The sequence below is a fragment of the Pseudophryne corroboree genome, chromosome 5, assembly GCF_028390025.1.
Source record: "Pseudophryne corroboree isolate aPseCor3 chromosome 5, aPseCor3.hap2, whole genome shotgun sequence".
NCBI lineage: Eukaryota > Metazoa > Chordata > Amphibia > Anura > Myobatrachidae > Pseudophryne > Pseudophryne corroboree.
Genome location: NC_086448.1, coordinates 347,439,482 through 347,463,501, shown reverse-complemented (window position 1 = coordinate 347,463,501; position 24,020 = coordinate 347,439,482).

The window sequence follows — 24,020 nt, the reverse complement described above, 5'->3', positions numbered from 1 at the left end:
TTTCAGGCAGAGAACGTATAGTACTGGTGGTCACTGGTCAGCAAAACTCTGCACTGTACTCCTCCTATATAATACTGCTGGTCCCCAGTCCCCACAATAAAGCAGTGTGAGCACAGATATATGCAGCACACTGAGCACAGATATGGAGCGTTTTTCAGGCAGACAACGTATAATACTGGTGGTCACTGGTCAGCAAAACTCTGCACTGTACTCCTCCTATATAATACTGCTGGTCCCCAGACCCCACAATAAAGCAGTGTGAGCACAGATATATGCAGCACACTGAGCACAGATATGGAGCGTTTTGCAGGCAGAGAATGTATAATACTGGTGGTCACTGGTCAGCAAAACTCTGCACTGTACTCCTCCTATATAATACTGCTGGTCCCCAGTCCCCACAATAAAGCAGTGTGAGCACAGATATATGCAGCACACTGAGCACAGATATGGAGCGATTTTCAGGCAGAGAACGTATAGTACTGGTGGTCACTGGTCAGCAAAACTCTGCACTGTACTCCTCCTATATAATACTGCTGGTCCCCAGTCCCCACAATAAAGCAGTGTGAGCACAGATATATGCAGCACACTGAGCACAGATATGGAGCGTTTTTCAGGAAGACAACGTATAATACTGGTGGTCACTGGTCAGCAAAACTCTGCACTGTACTCCTCCTATAATACTGCTGGTCCCCAGAATAAAGATATTTGCACTGCAGCCCCCTGAAACAAAGTGAGAGGACGCCAGCCACGTCCTCTCACTATCATTTCCAATGCACGAGTGAAAAATGGCGGCGATGCGCGACTCCTTATATAGAATCCGAATCTCGCGAGAATCCGACAGCGGGATGATGACGTTCGGGCGCGCTCGGGTTAACCGAGCCATACGGGAGAATCCGAGTCTGCCTCGGACCCGTGTAAAATGGGTGAAGTTCGGGGGGGTTCGGATTCCGAGGAACCGAACCCGCTCATCACTATTAAAAAGCCCTCCATCCCACACTCATCTCATAATATTATGTGCACAGCCTGTACCTTCTTCTCACTGATCTCTGAGCCTGCGCAGCTTGACTGTCAGTGCACAGCTGATGCCAACTTAACTTGAGAGCTGTGCATCGTACGATCCAATGGGACCAGGCGGCCCCTGAGAGAGGTGGGCCTGTTGGCACTTGCCCCCTGTGCCCCTACCTTAATCCGGCTCTGCTACAATTTATACTGTATATGAGAATTTTTTAGTGTGGCCTACACACAGGCATGGCACATAGTAAGACATAAACACAATTTTATTTTTCACAAATCTATATTTCTGCCAATCTTGGGTAATTACAATTTTCAATGTCATAATGTGACTTTCCCCATTACCTAATTGTATCAGGATGGGATGAAATTGATTGGTTGCCCTATAGACAAACAGTGTAGATGACCCCCTGTCATTAGCACACTGGGCCTGGTTTTCTGGTTTTCCCTTTGGCCACAGCATTGTACTTACTTTCATAGGCTAATGTAACAATCAGCTGAACTAAAGTCACAATTCCGGGCGTATGAAAGTGGAAGTGTCCACAGACGCAACTGTCATTATCAGTGTCTGTACTTGCACCAGCCTCCTAGTAAGTGCAAGAGATCCATCAGGAATAGGTGTTCCTTTCCCATACGCATGACTTAGAATCGCATGGTGCTGTAGATACATGCCAACAACACTCCCATGTCAAACAGCCGCTCCATGTCTATTGATACTCACTGCCCAGTCACTGCCCAGAAATACCTACATCATTAGTAATTACTTGTGACTCTCTACCCAGCATGCTGTGCATTCGCACGCCATGTTTTGTATTTCAGATGTATGCGCAGTTAGCTCATAAACAGGAGATGCGCCTGTTTTCACAGATGCGCCCCACTCAGGCTCAGTATCAGGAAATCTTTCTCTACATATTCCATACAGCTTTGTATCACAATATAGGCAATTATAAGCAGGTACTGTATGTCTCACTTATGTTTAAGATGTCAGATACCACAGGCAGACTTGCTTACCTTTGGAGCTATCTCCTCCGCAGATGTTGTTTAGCTGCAGGGTAAGAAATGTGTCCTGGCAAGTCGGCTAAATTACCTAAAACTGACCAGTAAATGGCATTGTTGGCATTCTTCAAAGAGTACCTAAGGGTTGTAAGAAGGTACTTTTAGTTATTATTGCAGACTTGGATTAATGTTGTTCCACCTACCTTAACTCTTCTTACAGATAATTGTTCCATGTATTTAACAAAGAAACATACAGTAGAATGTGACGGCAGGTAAAAAGAGCCACTTGGCCCATCTAATCTGTCCTAAACTGTACTTGCCCACACTTACACACTAGGGTAATTTTTTTTGTTGGGAGCCAGTTAATCTACCAGTATAGTTTTGGATTGTGGAAGGAAAGTGAATACCTTTTCCTAACCATGGCCCTAACTCCACACAGTTAGGGCCGTGGTGGGAATTGAACCCATGACCTCAGCGCTATGAGGCAGTAATGCTAATGTACTGCTTGCAACTATGATAGATAAGGAAAAATGGGCCTCAATGTTCTTTGACAGGGAGAGTTATGTGGATGCCGTGTCTCAGGAATGTAAAAATAAGAATTTACTTACCGATAATTCTATTTCTCGGAGTCCGTAGTGGATGCTGGGGTTCCTGAAAGGACCATGGGGAATAGCGGCTCCGCAGGAGACAGGGCACAAAAAGTAAAGCTTTAGGATCAGGTGGTGTGCACTGGCTCCTCCCCCTATGACCCTCCTCCAAGCCAGTTAGATACTGTGCCCGGACGAGCGTACATAATAAGGAAGGATTTTGAATCCCGGGTAAGACTCATACCAGCCACACCAATCACACTGTACAACCTGTGATCTGAACCCAGTTAACAGTATGATAACAGCGGAGCCTCTGAAAAGATGGCTCACAACAATAAGAACCCGATTTTTGTAACTATGTACAAGTATTGCAGATAATCCGCACTTGGGATGGGCGCCCAGCATCCACTACGGACTCCGAGAAATAGAATTATCGGTAAGTAAATTCTTATTTTCTCTATCGTCCTAGTGGATGCTGGGGTTCCTGAAAGGACCATGGGGATAATACCAAAGCTCCCAAACGGGCGGGAGAGTGCGGATGACTCTGCAGCACCGAATGAGAGAACTCCAGGTCCTCCTTAGTCAGGGTATCAAATTTGTAGGATTTTACAAACGTGTTTGCCCCTGACTAAAGTTGTAAACGCCGAGACCCCTCGGGCAGCCGCCCAAGATGAGCCCACCTTCCTTGTGGAATGGGCATTTACATATTTTGGCTGTGGCAGGCCTGCCACAGAATGTGCAAGCTGAATTGTATTACACATCCAACTAGCAATAGTCTGCTTAGAAGCAAAAGCACCCAGTTTGTTGGGTGCATACAGGATAACAGCAAGTCAGTTTTCCTGACTCCAGCCGTCCTGGAACATATTTTCAGGGCCCTGACAACATCTAGCAACTTGGAGTCCTCCAAGTCCCTAGTAGGTGCAAGGCACCACAATAAGCTGGTTCAGGTGAAACACTGACACCACCTTAGGGAGAGAACTGGGGACGAGTCCGCAGCTCTGCCCTGTCCGAATGGACAAACAGATATGGGCTTTTTTGAGAAAAAAACACCAATTTGACACTCGCCTGGTCCAGGCCAGGGCCAAGATCATGGTCACTTTTCATGTGAGATGCTTCAAATCCACAGATTTGACTGGTTTTAACCAATGTGATTTGAGGAATCCCAGAACTACGTTGAGATCCCACAGTGCCACTGGAGGCACAAAAGGGGGTTGTATATGCAATACTCCCTTGACAAACTTCTGGACTTCAGGAATTGAAGCCAATTCTTTCTGGAAGAAAATCGACAGGGCCGAAATTTGAACCTAATGGACCCCAATTTGAGGCCCATAGACACTCCTGTTTGCAGGAAATGCAGGAAACGACCGAGTTGAAATTTCTTTGTGGGGCCTTCCTGGCCTCACACCACGCAACATATTTTCGCCACATGTGGTGATAATGTTGTGCGGTCACCTCCTTTCTGGCTTTGACCAGGGTAGGAATGACCTCTTCCGGAATGCCTTTTTCCCTTAGGATCCGGCGTTCCACCGCCATGCCGACAAACGCAGCTGCGGTAAGTCTTGGAACAGACATGGTACTTGCTGAAGCAAGTCCCTTCTTAGCGGCAGAGGCCATAAAACCTCTGTAAGCATCTCTTGAAGTTCCGGGTACCAAGTCCTTCTTGGCCAATCCGGAGCCATGAGTATAGTTCTTACTCCTCTACGTCTTATAATTCTCAGCACCTTAGGTATGAGAAGCAGAGGAGGGAACACATACACCGACTGGTACACCCACGGTGTTACCAGAACGTCCACAGCTATTGCCTGAGGGTCTCTTGGCCTGGCGCAATACCTGTCCCGTTTTTTGTTCAGACGGGACGCCATCATGTCCACCTTTGGTATTTCCCAACGGTTTACAATCATGTGGAAAAAAAAACTTCCCGATGAAGTTTCCACTCTCCCGGGTGGAGGTCGTGCCTGCTGAGGAAGTCTGCTTCCCAGTTTCCATTCCCGGGATGAAACACTGCTGACAGTGCTATCACATGATTTTCCGCCCAGCGAAAAGTCCTTGCAGTTTTTGCCATTGCCCTCCTGCTTCTTGTGTCGCCCTGTCTGTTTACGTGGGCGACTGCCGTGATGTTTTTCCCACTGGATCAATACCGGCTGACCTTGAAGCAGAGGTCTTGCTAAGCTTAGAGCATTATAAATTTACCCTTAGCTCCAGTATATTTATGTGGAGAAAAGTCTCCAGACTTGATCACACTCCCTGGAAATTTTTTCCTTGTGTGACTGCTCCCCAGCCTCTCGGGCTGGGCTCCGTGGTCACCAGCATCCAATCCTGAATGCCAAATCTGCGGCCCTCTAGAAGATGAGCACTCTATAACCACCACAGGAGAGACACCCTTGTCCTTGGATATAGGGTTATCCGCTGATGCATCTGAAGATGCGATCCGGACCATTTGTCCAGCAGATCCCACTGAAAAGTTCTTGCGTGAAATCAGCCGAATGGAATTGCTTCGTAGGAAGCCACCATTTTTACCAGGACCCTTGTGCAATGATGCACTGTTTTTAGGAGGTTCCTGACTAGCTCGGATAACTCCCTGGCTTTCTCTTCCGGGAGAAACACCTTTTTCTGGACTGTGTCCAGAATCATCCCTAGGCACAGCAGACGTGTCGTCGGGATCAGCTGCGATTCTGGAATATTTAGAATCCACCCGTGCTGTTGTAGCAGTATCCGAGATAGTGCTACTCCGACCTCCAACTGTTCCCTGGACTATGCCCTTATCAGGAGATCGTCCAAGTAAGGGATAATTTAGACGCCTTTTCTTCGAAGAAGAATCATCATTTCGGCCATTACCTTGGTAAAGACCCGGGGTGCCGTGGACAATCCAAACGGCAGCGTCTAAAACTGATAGTGACAGTTCTGCACCACGAACCTGAGGTACCCTTAGTGAGAAGGGCAAATTTGGGACATAGAGGTAAGCATCCCTGATGTCCCCGGACACTATATAGTCCCCTTCTTCCTGGTTCGTTATCACTGCTCTGAGTGACTCCATCTTGATTTGAACCTTTGTAAGTGTTCAAAAATTTTTATTTTTTTTAGAATAAGTCTCACCTAGCCTTCTGGCTTCAGTACCACAATATAGTGTGGAATAATACCCCTTTTCTTGTAGTAGGAGGGGTAATTTAATTATCACCTGCTGGGAATACAGCTTGTGAATTTTTTTCCATACTGCCTCCTTGTCGGAGGGAGACCTTGGTAAAGCAGACTTCAGGAGCCTGCGAAGAGGAAACGTCTCTACATTCCAATCTGTACCCCTGGGATACTACTTGTAGGATCCAGGGGTCCTGTACGGTCTCAGCGCCATGCTGAGAACTTGTCAGAAGCGGTGGAACGCTTCTGTTCCTGGGAATGGGCTGCCTGCTGCAGTCTTCTTCCCTTTCCTCTATCCCTGGGCAGATATGATCTTATAGGGACGAAAGGACTGAGGCTGAAAAGACGGTGTCTTTTTCTGCAGAGATGTGACTTAGGGTAAAAACGGTGGATTTTCCAGCAGTTGCCGTGGCCACCAGGTCCGATGGACCGACCCCAAAAAACTCCTCTTCCTTTATACGGCAATACACCTTTTTGCCGTTTGGAATCTGCATCACCTGACCACTGTCGTGTCCATAACATCTTCTGGCAGATATGGACATCGCATTTACTCTTGATGCCAGAGTGCAAATATCCCTCTGTGCATCTCGCATATATAGAAATGCATCCTTTAAATGCTCTATAGTCAATAAAATACTGTCCCTGTCAAGGGTATCAATATTTTTAGTCAGGGAATCCGACCAAGCCACCCCAGCTCTGCACATCCAGGCTGAGGCGATCGCTGGTCGCAGTATAACACCAGTATGTGTGTATATACTTTTTATGATATTTTCCAGCCTCCTGTCAGCTGGTCCTTGAGGACGGCCCTATCTATAGACGGTACCGCCACTTGTTTTGATAAGCGTGTGAGCGCCTTATCCACCCTAAGGGGTGTTTCCCAACGCGCCCTAACTTCTGGCGGGAAAGGGTATTCATCACACACTTTATTTAATTTATCTGATTCAGGAAAAACTACTGTAGTTTTTTCACATCCCACATAATACCCTCTTTTGTGGTACTTGTAGTATCAGAAATATGTAACACCTCCTTCATTGCCTTTAACGTGTGGCCCTAATAAGGAATACGTTTGTTTATTCACCGTCGACACTGGATTCAGTGTCCCTGTCTGTGTCTGTGTCGACCGACTAAAGTAAACGGGCGTTTTAAAACCCCTGACGGTGTTTTTGAGACGTCTGGACCGGTACTAATTTGTTTGTCGGCCGTCTCATGTCGTCAACCGACCTTGCAGCGTGTTGACATTATCACGTAATTCCCTAAATAAGCCATCCATTCCGGTGTCGACTCCCTAGAGAGTGACATCACCATTACAGGCAATTTGCTCCGCCTCCTCACCAACATCGTCCTCATACATGTCGACACACACGTACCGACACACAGCACACACACAGGGAATGCTCTGATAGAGGACAGGACCCACTAGCCCTTTGGAGAGACAGAGGGAGAGTTTGCCAGCACACACCAAAAACGCTATAATTATATAGGGACAACCTTATATAAGTGTTTTCCCTTATAGCATCTTTTTTATATATTTCTAACGCCAAATTAGTGCCCCCCCTCTCTGTTTTAACCCTGTTTCTGTAGTGCAGTGCAGGGGAGAGCCTGGGAGCCTTCCCTCCAGCCTTTCTGTGAGGGAAAATGGCGCTGTGTGCTGAGGAGATAGGCCCCGCCCCTTTTTCGGCGGCCTCGTCTCCCGCTTTTAACGGATTCTGGCAGGGGTTAAATATCTCCATATAGCCTCCGGAGGCTATATGTGAGGTATTTTTAGCCAAAATAGGTTTTCATTTGCCTCCCAGGGCGCCCCCCTCCCAGCGCCCTGCACCCTCAGTGACTGCCGTGTGAAGTGTGCTGAGAGGAAAATGGCGCACAGCTGCAGTGCTGTGCGCTACCTTTAGAAGACTGAGGAGTCTTCTGCCGCCGATTCTGGACCTCTTCTTACTTCAGCATCTGCAAGGGGGCCGGCGGCAAGGCTCCGGTGACCATCCAGGCTGTACCTGTGATCGTCCCTCTGGAGCTGATGTCCAGTAGCCAAGAAGCCAATCCATCCTGCACGCAGGTGAGTTCACTTCTTCTCCCCTAAGTCCCTCGTTGCAGTGATCCTGTTGCCAGCAGGACTCACTGTAAAATAAAAAACCTAAGCTAAACTTTTCTAAGCAGCTCTTTAGGAGAGCCACCTAGATTGCACCCTTCTCGGCCGGGCACAAAAATCTAACTGGCTTGGAGGAGGGTCATAGGGGGAGGAGCCAGTGCACACCACCTGATCCTAAAGCTTTACTTTTTGTGCCCTGTCTCCTGCGGAGCCGCTATTCCCCATGGTCCTTTCAGGAACCCCAGCATCCACTAGGACGATAGAGAAAGGAGAATACAGGCTGTCAAACTGTCAGAACAACGTAACATATAAGGAAGAAAGAAGAAAGAGTTGTCTCTTTGTTGGAGCACTTAAAATATAACTTTTATTACATGATAATTAAAAATTAGCCCTGATATATTTTCCTAAGAAAGAATAAACATTTTTTCTATATATTTTGTATGTGAAAATTAAAATACGTTGAAATAAAGTGAAGTGAACTGAAATAAAGGATTAAAATTGATTCACTGGGTGGTATTCAAATGATGTATCACACCCAATCTCCTTTGTAAAGTGATCCCCATTGTCACACATATCGTGCCCATAGTAATCAGGTTTAGCGGCGTAAAGGCTTAGGGTGGCTCGCTACCCCGGTGGTAGCGAGCTGAAATGATGATACAACGTCCATCAGGAGAAACAGAACGGGTATGGAAGGGGGCGGAAAGAACTGAATACTGCCCTCTGTGCATTTATTGATTCTATATTAATAGATTCCAAATATAGTATTGCATCTTCATGCTGATATATATAAAAGTTCAAATGTAGAGGAGTATTGGTTCCAGCTTGTAAATGATATTCTATAGTCGATTGATACATTTATTACAAGTATATATACACACATGATATACTTGTAATTAATGTATCAATATACTAAATGGGACTGCTGTATGATCTGATAAATTATGGTGCCCGCTTGCGTTCAGCTTTTGGTAAATAGCAGTGATAATAAGTCAATCATTTGCACACTGCCAATTTCACATGATTTTTTTCCTTAGGAAAAGCATTAACAGATCCCTATAACTGAAGACTAAACAGATAACTTGCAAAAAACAAAAAAAAACCCACATAACAACAAAGATAAGTGTACATCGCCACCTTGTGACCAAGTGCACAATAATATTAATTCATATTGTTTAACTGTAAATATTGACACAGTGCAATAGAACTTTACAATACTGCATTTCACACTATTCGAGTTATATGTAGGAAAATAGTCTGCAAGAAATACACCAATTTTATGTACTGTAGTCCTTTATTTAAGAGCTTCTACTACAAATGATTATTATTATTATTACTATTATTATTATTATCATCATGTATTAACATGTAGTGTTCACTCTAGGCTGTTTTAGCAGGGCGCCGCGCCCTGCCCGTTTTTTAACAGGCAAAACCCGCCCTGCCCCTTTTGCGGCGCCCTGCTAGAACAGCCGCCCGCTCCCTGCCCTCCCGGCGTGTATAGATGCCGTGCGCATGCGCGCGGCATCCATTCACGCATTGGGAGAGGGCTGGGGGAAGCCCAGCACCGACGGAGGTGCTGGGCACGCCCCCAACAGTGACGTCTCCGGCCACAGAAACTCTATAGTAGCGTCTGTGGGCCGCACCGCCCCCTAAAATGACGGAGGCGTGGCCACGCCCCCTAATTTGCGTGACCGCGCCCCCATTTCGAGCGCCGCGCGCGCACGCATGTGCCCCCGGACTCCGGCGCCCTGCCCCATTTCACTCCTACAGTGAACACTAAACATGCCACCACAAGGGTTCCGCAACGGCTAACAAAGTACATAACCACATGAGCAAAACAAAGAAACAAGTACTTTCAGTACAAGACAATGTAGGACAAATACATGGTGTATTAACATTCTGCATCAGGGGACAGGACACTGAAATAATCATCAGGGTGTCAGAAACCGAGCGGCTCATAGTCACACAACAACTTGACAATATACATCGGACCCATTCACCCAGGGCCATCTTAACAGCAGTGTGGGCCCCTGGGCACAACAATGCACTGGGGCCCCTACCTATCCTACAGCTGTAGGGGTGGGGGTGCTATTAGCGGCAGCTTTGATGTCCCGCGGGTGGTAGGGGGTGTTCTATCTTCAGCTCAGCATGTAGGACCTGGAGCAGTAATTTCTGCTAATTACTCCTTTACTGCACAGATGCGGCGGAGGGAACACTAAACTGTATAAGGGGGCATTAGGCTGAATGAAGGGGCCCTGGTACATGACTTCCAGGGTGGTAGGGGGTGTTTTATACGCTGGGGAGGGGTGGATAGTGGAGTGGGCTTAATATTCACCATTTTCCGGTGAGAGGGCATCTTGCTTTACTGCAGATATCTCCGGTTCCTGGAAATAGATTTCCTAGATTTAAAAAACTAGAGAGTCCCACCTTTCAGGAGGTTCTGGGGACTTGGGGATCAGAGTTCTGGAGCCAGAGCAATCCACCAACAAAAAGATAAAACTGTATACCAGGCGTGCAGAGCTGGAGCAGGGACCAGCTGCTGGAAGGCTGATATCTCTGGTTCTGGGCATAGTAGAGATAAGCTGCCAATGTCAACCAGAAGGAGAGAGTCCAAACTTTTGGAATATACCCTCAGAAAAACTCTAAGTCAAACAGAATCCGAGATATCTGGCTGGGAAGAACAATTTACAGGCTTGGATGGGGACCACTGCTTTGAAGTCGGATATCTCTGGTTCCCCTAGCCCGATTTTCAAAAATCTGGTACCCCTGGAAAGAGGGGACCCTCAGCTATTAGCCTAGGGCCCTTATACTCCTGGGGCCCTTGGGCAAGCGCCCATTGAGCCCATACGAAAAGACGGCCCTGCATTCACCCACTACTGGAGCAGCAATAAGGACTTGGACTTTGGGTGAGATTATGCACCTGTTGTAAGAACATAATTTGTATTTTACCAATACCAGTCCTAGGGGGTCATTCCGACCCCCTAATCCATTTGTCGACATAAAATTGACAGGTAACAATTAAGAGAAAACTGAAAAGTTGAAATGAATGATGTGGAACTGATTGTGAAGTCACATGTCACTCCTCTTTACGTACCTTCCACCTATCCTGATTTCAGCTGGACAGTTTAAGGACTTTGTCCCACTGTAACAATTGGCACTACAGCAGCCCAGGCTCAGCACAGATGCTGCACGTTCCTGCCACTGGCGCACACGGCAGGGAGAGGGTGACATTACAGGAGGGGAACAGCAGCATCCTAATGATTTTTAGCACTAGGCACACCACCAAGGGAGATGCCACACCTCCTCCATGACATGGGCACAACCCCTGTCCCATATAAAAATATTTGTAACATGTATTGGCATTCAATAAAAAGATACTGTAATACACCACTTTCCTTGTCGAGTGTAATGATCCAATGTTATGGCGCTCTTGGAATTGGTAATTCCACCTTTAAAGAATAAAATATAGAAACATACAGTATAAAGGAGGACATGTACTAAGCAGTGATAAAAGTGGAGAAGTGAGCCAGTGGAGAAGTTGCCCATGGCAACCAATCAGCATTGAGGTAACATTACTAATTTGCATACTATACAATTGTACGGAGCAGCTGATTGGTTGCCATGGGAAATTTCTCCACTGGCTCACTTCTCCACTTTTATCACTGCTTAGTACATGTCCCCTGTAGAGTAGTATATTTTGGTATATAGATGTACACCCCACACAAAGTCAATATTGATCAAATGGCAATAATGAAAACCCCAGATAGTTGTCACCATATTGTTCTATAAAAAGCAGAGGACTTGTACCCAACACAAAAGACTCACAGCAAATCAAATTAGAAATGGTGCCTCATTAGAGGTTTCTTCAAAAAGTCTTCAGGGCATCTCTACAGGAACAGTTACAGTATTATGTATTACTGGTTGCAACGATGATCTTTTCCACAGGGATGTGTTAGTACAATTGTCCGTTATCATGAATTGAATAGATTTTGTCTACAGAAAAGCTGTGTGATGATGTTAGGTGAAGCTCAGATGATGAGTTTTTGCTGAAAATTCCTGTTCCATCGGCTAACTTTGAATGTTGGGGAGTGTGCATTTACCATGCACTTGTCAGCAGGGGTGTATCTAGGGGTCCGAGCACCCCTGGCAAAACAAGGGACTGGCGCCCCCCCCCCCATATTTGATATAGGGAAAGTGCGTGTAACTATGTGTATATATATATATATATATATATATATACACTCATGCATATACATACACACATACATATATATATACATTATATATATATATTATTAGTTGGAGAGGCAGCACCTTTGTTCCCCCTTCCCCTGGCAGTTCCTCACCCGCCCCGGCAACAGCCACGATAGGCGCTGTGGTCCGGCTCCCAGAGCCGAATTAAGGTTATGGGGGGCCCGGGGCACGGGTGCAGATTTACACTAATTTAAAAGCCGGTTGAGTGCCTCCTATTGATTGTACTAATCTCGGAGGACATCCTGGCATTATATATATATATATATATATATATATATATATATATATAGTAAAATCACAGCAGTATTGCCAGGTGCCTTCCAAATCGCAGGTATATTTATAGATTAAATAAAAGAGCCCACGGACCTCACAAGAAGATACAAGACCACAAGAAGCCGTTCAACAGTTTCGGTTTACAGTATACAGCCTTCATCAGGAACAGTAAAATAAACCAAAATTGTTGAATGGCTTCTTGTAGTCTTCTTGATCCTTCTTGTGATGTCCGCAAGTGTGCTGCCTGTGTGTGTGTGTGTGTGTGTATATATATATATATATATATATATATATATAGTAGTTTTCAATGAAACAATCAGCGGCACTCAGAGACTGTAATAGCCAGGAATAAAGTGCAAGTGCTTTTAATCCATATTAACAAAAATGGATTAAAAGCACTTGCACTTTATTCCTGGCTATTGCAGTCTCTGAGTGAAGCTGATTGTTTCATTGAAAACTACTGCATGCATGTTCCAGATGGCACCGGAGCACTATTGAACTTATATGGAGAGTGCCGATCCGAATATATACTATATATATATATATATATATATATAAAAATCAATGCTTGTATTCAAAACATCAATGAAATAAACATCAACGTTTCGGGGATTTTAACCCCTTTGTCAAGATGTGTGATGGAAATGTGAAAGAGAGAATAACTCACCTTATAAGGAAAGAGACCCGCCGAAACCAGTGCTCGTTGCCGCCCCGTGTCACGCTGCGGAGGAGAGAGTGCGCCCAGTGATGACGTGCAGTCGCGTCTGGGCTGTGTCAGAGCCGGCTGGTTGCTAAGCAATGCCGGGAAAACAGTGGCAGCGTCCGTGCGGCTGTGAGAGAGAGCAGTGTAAAGAGTGATAGAAAGTAATAAAACCACAGTGCCCATTAACAGCTAAGGACCTATTATGTAGTGTCACCAGAAAATAAAAGTACTGCAGCGACCTGTGAATGTGTGAGCTAAACCGTAAGGTGCCTTATAGCCTTAAACCTGATTAATGGAACCACCGATGGTACAGGAAGTTCATACTAATGAGCTATGTGAGGTAGGATCAGTGCCCAAAGAGTGTGGCCCGAAGGTGGACATGCATAAGCTTAGTGCCCTGTGTCCCTGACAATAAAGGACCATAATGTATTCAAAGCTAAGGGACTATACCAGACACATAGACAAGTATTGTCAAACAGAAAAAATGCGACATGCTCCCCTGCTGGGGAAAGAATGGATAGTCACTGTTTCATGTAGCTGGAGAACTGTTCATCCAAACGTACTCCAGATGATCCTCTCGTTTAGTCCAGCTGGATGAATCGTGTCCAAATTATAAATCCAAGTGGCCTCCTTCCTGAGGAGCTGGCCCTCTCTGTCTCCCCCACGTAATGTTCTGGGTATATGGTCAATGATGATATGCTTGAGGCCAGATAAGGAGTGTTGGGCTTCAAAAAAATGCCTGGCCACAGGTTGATCTGATGCCTTTCCCGTTAGTGCTGCCTTTATCGCAGACCTGTGCAGTGCCATACGCTCCCGTAGGGATCTGATGGTTTTGCCCACGTAGCACAGGCCGCACGGGCATGTTATCAGGTAGATGATATATGTCGAGGTACATGTCACTGTGTGGCGTATACGGACAATTTTATCGGATGAAGGTAATTTGAACACAGAGCCCGTCAGCATATGTGTGCACGTGGTGCAACCCAGGCAACGGTAGCAACCTGGTTTCTTGGTGATGAAAGTATCCTTCTGAGGCCCGTCGGTGGCTTTGGGAAAGTTGGTGATGTCGGTATGTACCAACATGTCGCGAATGTTTCGGCCTCTTCTATAGCACATCATGGGAGTTTTATGTTTGAAAGGCAATGATGTGTCGGTGGAGACTATGGGCCACAAAGCCCGACTTGCTCGGGTGAGGATGGGACTGGAGGTGTCAAATGTCGTGGTCCAAGGTATTCTACTGCCCATTGGTTTACTATTGGCCTGCAGTAAACTGCTGCGAGGTATAGTCAAAATCTCTCTTTTGGTGGCTTCCAGAGATGTGCAATCATAGCCTCGGGCGATGAACTTGAGGATCATCTTGTCCAGTTCGCTCTCAAGATTCGCCGACTGGCTGTGGATACGGGCTACCCTTATAATTTGCGACCTCGGAAGACCCTGCTTCAATGACCGGGGGTGGTGGCTGTTGGCTTGAAGGAGGGTGTTTTTGTCCGTAGGTTTGTGGTAGACACTCGTATGTAATCTACCGGCCTGCACTGTGACCAGAACGTCTAGATAATTGATGGAGGTAGGAGACCACTGGTAAGTAATTCTTATTGGTGAAGGTCTGGTGTTGATTGATTCTAATAACGACTTCAACGCGGACTCACCCCCTGTCCAAATAATGAACAAATCATCTATGTATCTAGTAAACAGTGCAATTGACGTTGCCGTTGTCTGATCGTGGAAGAACATCCCTACCTCCTCTTTGAGCATGTAAACATTGGCGTACGACGGGGCCACGTTACTGCCCATCGCACACCCGGTCCTTTGTTGGTAAAAGCTGGCATCAAAAAGGAAATAGTTCCTGGTAAGGGTCAGCTCTAGTAGATTCATAAATAGGTCTAAGTCCACATCTGTCATTTTTTCTTCAATCAGGAATAGCCTCATGGCTGCTAAGCCATCAGTGTGCGGTATGCTGGTATACAGGCTACATATGTCGACTGTGCAGAGCAATGCCCCTTCAGGAACTGGACCAAACGCTTCCAAGATACACAGAAAGGAGGTGGTGTCCTTCAAGCAGGAAGACTGTTTGAGCACTAAAGGTTGCAATATACTGTCCAGAAATTGCAAAATGGGTTGATATAAAGACTGGCGGGCCGAGATGATGGGACGGCCAGGAGGCGACTGTAAGCTTTTGTGAATTTTAGGTACGGTAAACAGGACCGGCACTACCGGATGTTTCTGAACAAGGGCCTTATGGAGCTTGTCTGAAATCAACTGTTGAGAATGTGCTGATGTTAAGAGGCTGTCAAGTTCCTGTTTGTAAGCATTGGTGGGGTCGGAGCTCAGTAAACTGTAAGTGTTGGTGTCGGATAATTGAGTCAGGATCTCTGACTTGTAATACGCAAAGTCTAAGACGACCACGCCACCGCCTTTGTCGGCGGGGCGAATGATGATGTCTGTGTAAGAGCTCAGGTTTTTCAGAGCTGTCCATTCCTGTTTGGATAGATTGAAGTGATGACTCTGATCCGCCTTGGTGTATTTGTCTACAGCTTCGTCCATCAATCGTGTGTATGATTTGATTGAAGGGTTTGAAGAGGGGGGATCAAACAGGGATTGACTCCTTTTGTTCCAAAATGGTTGAAAAACAGGTGTCGGTGCCGGATCCTGCGAAGGATGTGCAGCAAAGAATTCTTGTCGACGCAATTTGCGTGAAAATTGATACAAATCGACTTTCCAAGATAGCTCCTTGTGTGAATTAGTAGGGACAAACGACAATCCATGGTTAAGAACTTGTGATTCAACTGGGGTGAGGATGCGTTTAGACAGGTTAACCACTAGGTCTTGTTTTTCACAGCCCGATCTTTTGAGTCTCGTGTTCTGACCACCCCGACGGCCCGCCAGTCTTTATATCAACCCATTTTGCAATTTCTGGACAGTATATTGCAACCTTTAGTGCTCAAACAGTCTTCCTGCTTGAAGGACACCACCTCCTTTCTGTGTATCTTGGAAGCGTTTGGTCCAGTTCCTGAAGGGGCATTGCTCTGCACAGTCGACATATGTAGCCTGTATACCAGCATACCGCACACTGATGGCTTAGCAGCCATGAGGCTATTCCTGATTGAAGAAAAAATGACAGATGTGGACTTAGACCTATTTATGAATCTACTAGAGCTGACCCTTACCAGGAACTATTTCCTTTTTGATGCCAGCTTTTACCAACAAAGGACCGGGTGTGCGATGGGCAGTAACGTGGCCCCATCGTACGCCAATGTTTACATGCTCAAAGAGGAGGTAGGGATGTTCTTCCACGATCAGACAACGGCAACGTCAATTGCACTGTTTACTAGATACATAGACGATTTGTTCATTATTTGGACAGGGGGTGAGTCCGCGTTGAAGTCGTTATTAGAATCAATCAACACCAGACCTTCACCAATAAGAATTACTTACCAGTGGTCTCCTACCTCCATCAATTATCTAGACGTTCTGGTCACAGTGCAGGCCGGTAGATTACATACGAGTGTCTACCACAAACCTACGGACAAAAACACCCTCCTTCAAGCCAACAGCCACCACCCCCGGTCATTGAAGCAGGGTCTTCCGAGGTCGCAAATGATAAGGGTAGCCCGTATCCACAGCCAGTCGGCGAATCTTGAGAGCGAACTGGACAAGATGATCCTCAAGTTCATCGCCCGAGGCTATGATTGCACATCTCTGGAAGCCACCAAAAGAGAGATTTTGACTATACCTCGCAGCAGTTTATTGCAGGCCAATAGTAAACCAATGGGCAGTAGAATACCTTGGACCACGACATTTGACACCTCCAGTCCCATCCTCACCCGAGCAAGTCGGGCTTTGTGGTAGAGATGTGCACTTGAAATTTTTCGGGTTTTGTGTTTTGGTTTTGGGTTCGGTTCCGCGGCCGTGTTTTGGGTTCGACCGCGTTTTGGCAAAACCTCACCGAATTTTTTTTGTCGGATTCGGGTGTGTTTTGGATTCGGGTGTTTTTTTCAAAAAACACTAAAAAACAGCTTAAATCATAGAATTTGGGGGTCATTTTGATCCCAAAGTATTATTAACCTCAAAAACCATAATTTCCACTCATTTTCAGTCTATTCTGAATACCTCACACCTCACAATATTATTTTTAGTCCTAAAATTTGCACCGAGGTCGCTGGATGACTAAGCTAAGCGACCCTAGTGGCCGACACAAACACCTGGCCCATCTAGGAGTGGCACTGCAGTGTCACGCAGGATGTCCCTTCCAAAAAACACTCCCCAAACAGCACATGACGCAAAGAAGAAAAAAAGAGGCGCAATGAGGTAGCTGTGTGAGTAAGCTAAGCGACCCTAGTGGCCGACACAAACACCTGGCCCATCTAGGAGTGGCACTGCAGTGTCACGCAGGATGTCCCTTCCAAAAAACCCTCCCCAAACAGCACATGACGCAAAGAAAAAAAGAGGCGCAATGAGGTAGCTGTGTGAGTAAGATAAGCGACCCTAGTGGCCGACACAAACACCGGGCCCATCTAGGAGTGGCACTGCAGTGTCTCACGCAGGATGTCCCTTCCAAAAAACCCTCCCCAAACAGCACATGACGCAAAGAAAAAAAGAGGCGCAATGAGGTAGCTGTGGGAGTAAGATAAGCGACCCTAGTGGCCGACACAAACACCTGGCCCATCTAGGAGTGGCACTGCAGTGTCACGCAGGATGTCCCTTCCAAAAAACCCTCCCCAAACAGCACATGACGCAAAGAAAAAAAGAGGCGCAATGAGGTAGCTGTGTGAGTAAGATAAGCGACCCTAGTGGCCGACACAAACACCGGGCCCATCTAGGAGTGGCACTGCAGTGTCACGCAGGATGTCCCTTCCAAAAAACCCTCCCCAAACAGCACATGACGCAAAGAAAAAAAGAGGCGCAATGAGGTAGCTGTGTGACTAAGCTTAGCGACCCTAGTGGCCGACACAAACACCGGGCCCATCTAGGAGTGGCACTGCAGTGTCACGCAGGATGGCCCTTCCAAAAAACACTCCCCAAACAGCACATGACGCAAAGAAGAAAAAAAGAGGCGCAATGAGGTAGCTGTGTGAGTAAGCTAAGCGACCCTAGTGGCCGACACAAACACCTGGCCCATCTAGGAGTGGCACTGCAGTGTCACGCAGGATGTCCCTTCCAAAAAACCCTCCCCAAACAGCACATGACGCAAAGAAAAAAAGAGGCGCAATGAGGTAGCTGTGTGAGTAAGATAAGCGACCCTAGTGGCCGACACAAACACCGGGCCCATCTAGGAGTGGCACTGCAGTGTCACGCAGGATGTCCCTTCCAAAAAACCCTCCCCAAACAGCACATGACGCAAAGAAAAAAAGAGGCGCAATGAGGTAGCTGTGTGAGTAAGATAAGCGACCCTAGTGGCCGACACAAACACCGGGCCCATCTAGGAGTGGCACTGCAGTGTCACGCAGGATGTCCCTTCCAAAAAACCCTCCCCAAACAGCACATGACGCAAAGAAAAAAAGAGGCGCAATGAGGTAGCTGTGTGACTAAGCTTAGCGACCCTAGTGGCCGACACAAACACCGGGCCCATCTAGGAGTGGCACTGCAGTGTCACGCAGGATGGCCCTTTCAAAAAACACTCCCCAAACAGCACATGACGCAAAGAAGAAAAAAAGAGGCGCAATGAGGTAGCTGTGTGAGTAAGCTAAGCGACCCTAGTGGCCGACACAAACACCTGGCCCATCTAGGAGTGGCACTGCAGTGTCACGCAGGATGTCCCTTCCAAAAAACACTCCAAAAACAGCACATGACGCAAAGAAGAAAAAAAGAGGCGCAATGAGGTAGCTGTGTGAGTAAGCTAAGCGACCCTAGTGGCCGACACAAACACCTGGCCCATCTAGGAGTGGCACTGCAGTGTCACGCAGGATGTCCCTTCCAAAAAACCCTCCCCAAACAGCACATGACGCAAAGAAAAAAAGAGGCGCAATGAGGTAGCTGTGTGAGTAAGATAAGCGACCCTAGTGGCCGACACAAACACCGGGCCCATCTAGGAGTGGCACTGCAGTGTCTCACGCAGGATGTCCCTTCCAAAAAACCCTCCCCAAACAGCACATGACGCAAAGAAAAAAAGAGGCGCAATGAGGTAGCTGTGTGAGTAAGATAAGCGACCCTAGTGGCCGACACAAACACCTGGCCCATCTAGGAGTGGCACTGCAGTGTCACGCAGGATGTCCCTTCCAAAAAACCCTCCCCAAACAGCACATGACGCAAAGAAAAAAAGAGGCGCAATGAGGTAGCTGTGTGAGTAAGATAAGCGACCCTAGTGGCCGACACAAACACCGGGCCCATCTAGGAGTGGCACTGCAGTGTCACGCAGGATGTCCCTTCCAAAAAACCCTCCCCAAACAGCACATGACGCAAAGAAAAAAAGAGGCGCAATGAGGTAGCTGTGTGACTAAGCTTAGCGACCCTAGTGGCCGACACAAACACCGGGCCCTTCTAGGAGTGGCACTGCAGTGTCACGCAGGATGGCCCTTCCAAAAAACACTCCCCAAACAGCACATGACGCAAAGAAGAAAAAAAGAGGCGCAATGAGGTAGCTGTGTGAGTAAGCTAAGCGACCCTAGTGGCCGACACAAACACCTGGCCCATCTAGGAGTGGCACTGCAGTGTCACGCAGGATGTCCCTTCCAAAAAACCCTCCCCAAACAGCACATGACGCAAAGAAAAAAAGAGGCGCAATGAGGTAGCTGTGTGAGTAAGATAAGCGACCCTAGTGGCCGACACAAACACCGGGCCCATCTAGGAGTGGCACTGCAGTGTCACGCAGGATGTCCCTTCCAAAAAACCCTCCCCAAACAGCACATGACGCAAAGAAAAAAAGAGGCGCAATGAGGTAGCTGTGTGAGTAAGATAAGCGACCCTAGTGGCCGACACAAACACCGGGCCCATCTAGGAGTGGCACTGCAGTGTCACGCAGGATGTCCCTTCCAAAAAACCCTCCCCAAACAGCACATGACGCAAAGAAAAAAAGAGGCGCAATGAGGTAGCTGTGTGACTAAGCTTAGCGACCCTAGTGGCCGACACAAACACCGGGCCCATCTAGGAGTGGCACTGCAGTGTCACGCAGGATGTCCCTTCCAAAAGACACTCCCCAAACAGCACATGACGCAAAGAAGAAAAAAAGAGGCGCAATGAGGTAGCTGTGTGAGTAAGCTAAGCGACCCTAGTGGCCGACACAAACACCTGGCCCATCTAGGAGTGGCACTGCAGTGTCACGCAGGATGTCCCTTCCAAAAAACCCTCCCCAAACAGCACATGACGCAAAGAAAAAAAGAGGCGCAATGAGGTAGCTGTGTGAGTAAGATAAGCGACCCTAGTGGCCGACACAAACACCGGGCCCATCTAGGAGTGGCACTGCAGTGTCACGCAGGATGTCCCTTTAAAAAACCCTCCCCAAACAGCACATGACGCAAAGAAAAAAAGAGGCGCAATGAGGTAGCTGTGTGACTAAGCTTAGCGACCCTAGTGGCCGACACAAACACCGGGCCCATCTAGGAGTGGCACTGCAGTGTCTCACGCAGGATGTCCCTTCCAAAAAACCCTCCCCAAACAGCACATGACGCAAAGAAAAAAAGAGGCGCAATGAGGTAGCTGTGTGACTAAGCTTAGCGACCCTAGTGGCCGACACAAACACCGGGCTCATCTAGGAGTGGCACTGCAGTGTCACGCAGGATGGCCCTTCCAAAAAACACTCCCCAAACAGCACATGACGCAAATAAAAATGAAAGAAAAAAGAGGTGCAAGATGGAATTGTCCTTGGGCCCTCCCACCCACCCTTATGTTGTATAAACAGGACATGCACACTTTAACCAACCCATCATTTCAGTGACAGGGTCTGCCACACGACTGTGACTGAAATGACGGGTTGGTTTGGACCCCCACCTAAAAAGAAGCAATTAATCTCTCCTTGCACAAACTGGCTCTACAGAGGCAAGATGTCCACCTCATCATCATCCTCCGATATATCACCGTGTACATCCCCCTCCTCACAGATTATCAATTCGTCCCCACTGGAATCCACCATCTCAGCTCCCTGTGTACTTTGTGGAGGCAATTGCTGCTGGTCAATGTCTCCACGGAGGAATTGATTATAATTCATTTTAATGAACATCATCTTCTCCACATTTTCTGGATGTAACCTCGTACGCCGATTGCTGACAAAGTGAGCGGCGGCACTAAACACTCTTTCGGAGTACACACTTGTGGGAGGGCAACTTAGGTAGAATAAAGCCAGTTTGTGCAAGGGCCTCCAAATTGCCTCTTTTTCCTGCCAGTATAAGTACGGACTGTGTGACGTGCCTACTTGGATGCGGTCACTCATATAATCCTCCACCATTCTTTCAATGGTGAGAGAATCATATGCAGTGACAGTAGACGACATGTCCGTAATCGTTGTCAGGTCCTTCAGTCCGGACCAGATGTCAGCATCAGCAGTCGCTCCAGACTGCCCTGCATCACCGCCAGCGGGTGGGCTCGGAATTCTGAGCCTTTTCCTCGCACCCCCAGTTGCGGGAGAATGTGAAGGAGGAGATGTTGACAGGTCGCGTTCCGCTTGACTTGACAATTTTCTCACCAGCAGGTCTTTGAACCCCAGCAGACTTGTGTCTGCCGGAAAGAGAGATCCAAGGTAGGCTTTAAATCTAGGATCGAGCATGGTGGCCAAAATGTAGTGCTCTGATTTCAACAGATTGACCACCCGTGAATCCTTGTTAAGCGAATTAAGGGCTCCATCCACAAGTCCACATGCCTAGCGGAATCGCTCTGTGTTAGCTCCTCCTTCAATGTCTCCAGCTTCTTCTGCAAAAGCCTGATGAGGGGAATGACCTGACTCAGGCTGGCAGTGTCTGAACTGACTTCACGTGTGGCAAGTTCAAAGGGCATCAGAACCTTGCACAACGTTGAAATCATTCTCCACTGCGCTTGAGACAGGTGCATTCCACCTCCTATATCGTGCTGAATTGTATAGGCTTGAATGGCCTTTTGCTGCTCCTCCAACCTCTGAAGCATATAGAGGGTTGAATTCCACCTCATTACCACTTCTTGCTTCAGATGATGGCAGGGCAGGTTCAGTTGTTTTTGGTGGTGCTCCAGTCTTCTGTACGTGGTGCCTGTACGCCGAAAGTGTCCCGCAATTCTTCTGGCCACCGACAGCATCTCTTGCACACCCCTGTCGTTTTTAAAAAAATTCTGCACCACCAAATTCAAGGTATGTGCAAAACATGGGACGTGCTGGAATTTGCCCATATTTAATGCACACACAATATTGCTGGCGTTGTCCGATGCCACAAATCCACAGGAGAGTCCAATTGGAGTAAGCCATTCCGCGATGATCTTCCTCAGTTGCCGTAAGAGGTTTTCAGCTGTGTGCGTATTCTGGAAAGCGGTGATACAAAGCGTAGCCTGCCTAGGAAAGAGTTGGCGTTTGCGAGATGCTGCTACTGGTGCCGCCGCTGCTGTTCTTGCAGCGGGAGTCCATACATCTACCCAGTGGGCTGTCACAGTCATATAGTCCTGACCCTGCCCTGCTCCACTTGTCCACATGTCCGTGGTTAAGTGGACATTGGGTACAACTGCATTTTTTGGGACACTGGTGAGTCTTTTTCTGACGTCCGTGTACATTCTCGGTATCGCCTGCCTAGAGAAGTGGAACCTAGATGGTATTTGGTAACGGGGGCACACTGCCTCAATAAATTGTCTAGTTCCCTGTGAACTAACGGCGGATACCGGACGCACGTCTAACACCAACATAGTTGTCAAGGCCTCAGTTATCCGCTTTGCAGCAGGATGACTGCTGTGATATTTCATCTTCCTCGCAAAGGACTGTTGGACAGTCAATTGCTTACTGGAAGTAGTACAAGTGGTCTTCCGACTTCCCCTCTGGGATGACGATCGACTCCCAGCAGCAACAACAGCAGCGCCAGCAGCAGTAGGCATTACACTCAAGGATGCATCGGAGGAATCCCAGGCAGGAGAGGACTCGTCAGAATTGCCAGTGACATGGCCTGCAGGACTATTGGCATTCCTGGGTAAGGAGGAAATTGACACTGAGGGAGTTGGTGGGGTGGTTTGCGTGAGCTTGGTTACAAGAGGAAGGGATTTACTGGTCAGTGGACTGCTTCCGCTGTCCCCCAAAGTTTTTGAACTTGTCACTAACTTATTATGAATGCGCTGCAGGTGACGTATAAGGGAGGATGTTCCGAGGTGGTTAACGTCCTTACCCCTACTTATTACAGCTTGACAAAGGCAACACACGGCTTGACACCTGTTGTCCGCATTTGTGTTGAAATACTTCCACACCGAAGAGCTGATTTTTTTGGTATTTTCACCAGGCATGTCAATTGCCATATTCCTCCCACGGACAACAGGTGTCTCCCCGGGTGCCTGACTTAAACAAACCACCTCACCATCAGAATCCTCCTGGTCAATTTCCTCCCCAGCGCCAGCAACACCCATATCCTCCTCATCCTGGTGTACTTCAACACTGACATCTTCAATCTGACTATCAGGAACTGGACTGCGGGTGCTCCTTCCAGCACTTGCAGGGGGCGTGCAAATGGTGGAAGGCGCATGCTCTTCACGTCCAGTGTTGGGAAGGTCAGGCATCGCAACCGACACAATTGGACTCTCCTTGTGGATTTGGGATTTCGAAGAACGCACAGTTCTTTGCGGTGCTTTTGCCAGCTTGAGTCTTTTCATTTTTCTAGCGAGAGGCTGAGTGCTTCCATCCTCATGTGAAGCTGAACCACTAGCCATGAACATAGGCCAGGGCCTCAGCCGTTCCTTGCCACTCCGTGTGGTAAATGGCATATTGGCAAGTTTACGCTTCTCCTCCGACAATTTTATTTTAGGTTTTGGAGTCCTTTTTTTACTGATATTTGGTGTTTTGGATTTTACATGCTCTGTACTATGACATTGGGCATCGGCCTTGGCAGACGACGTTGCT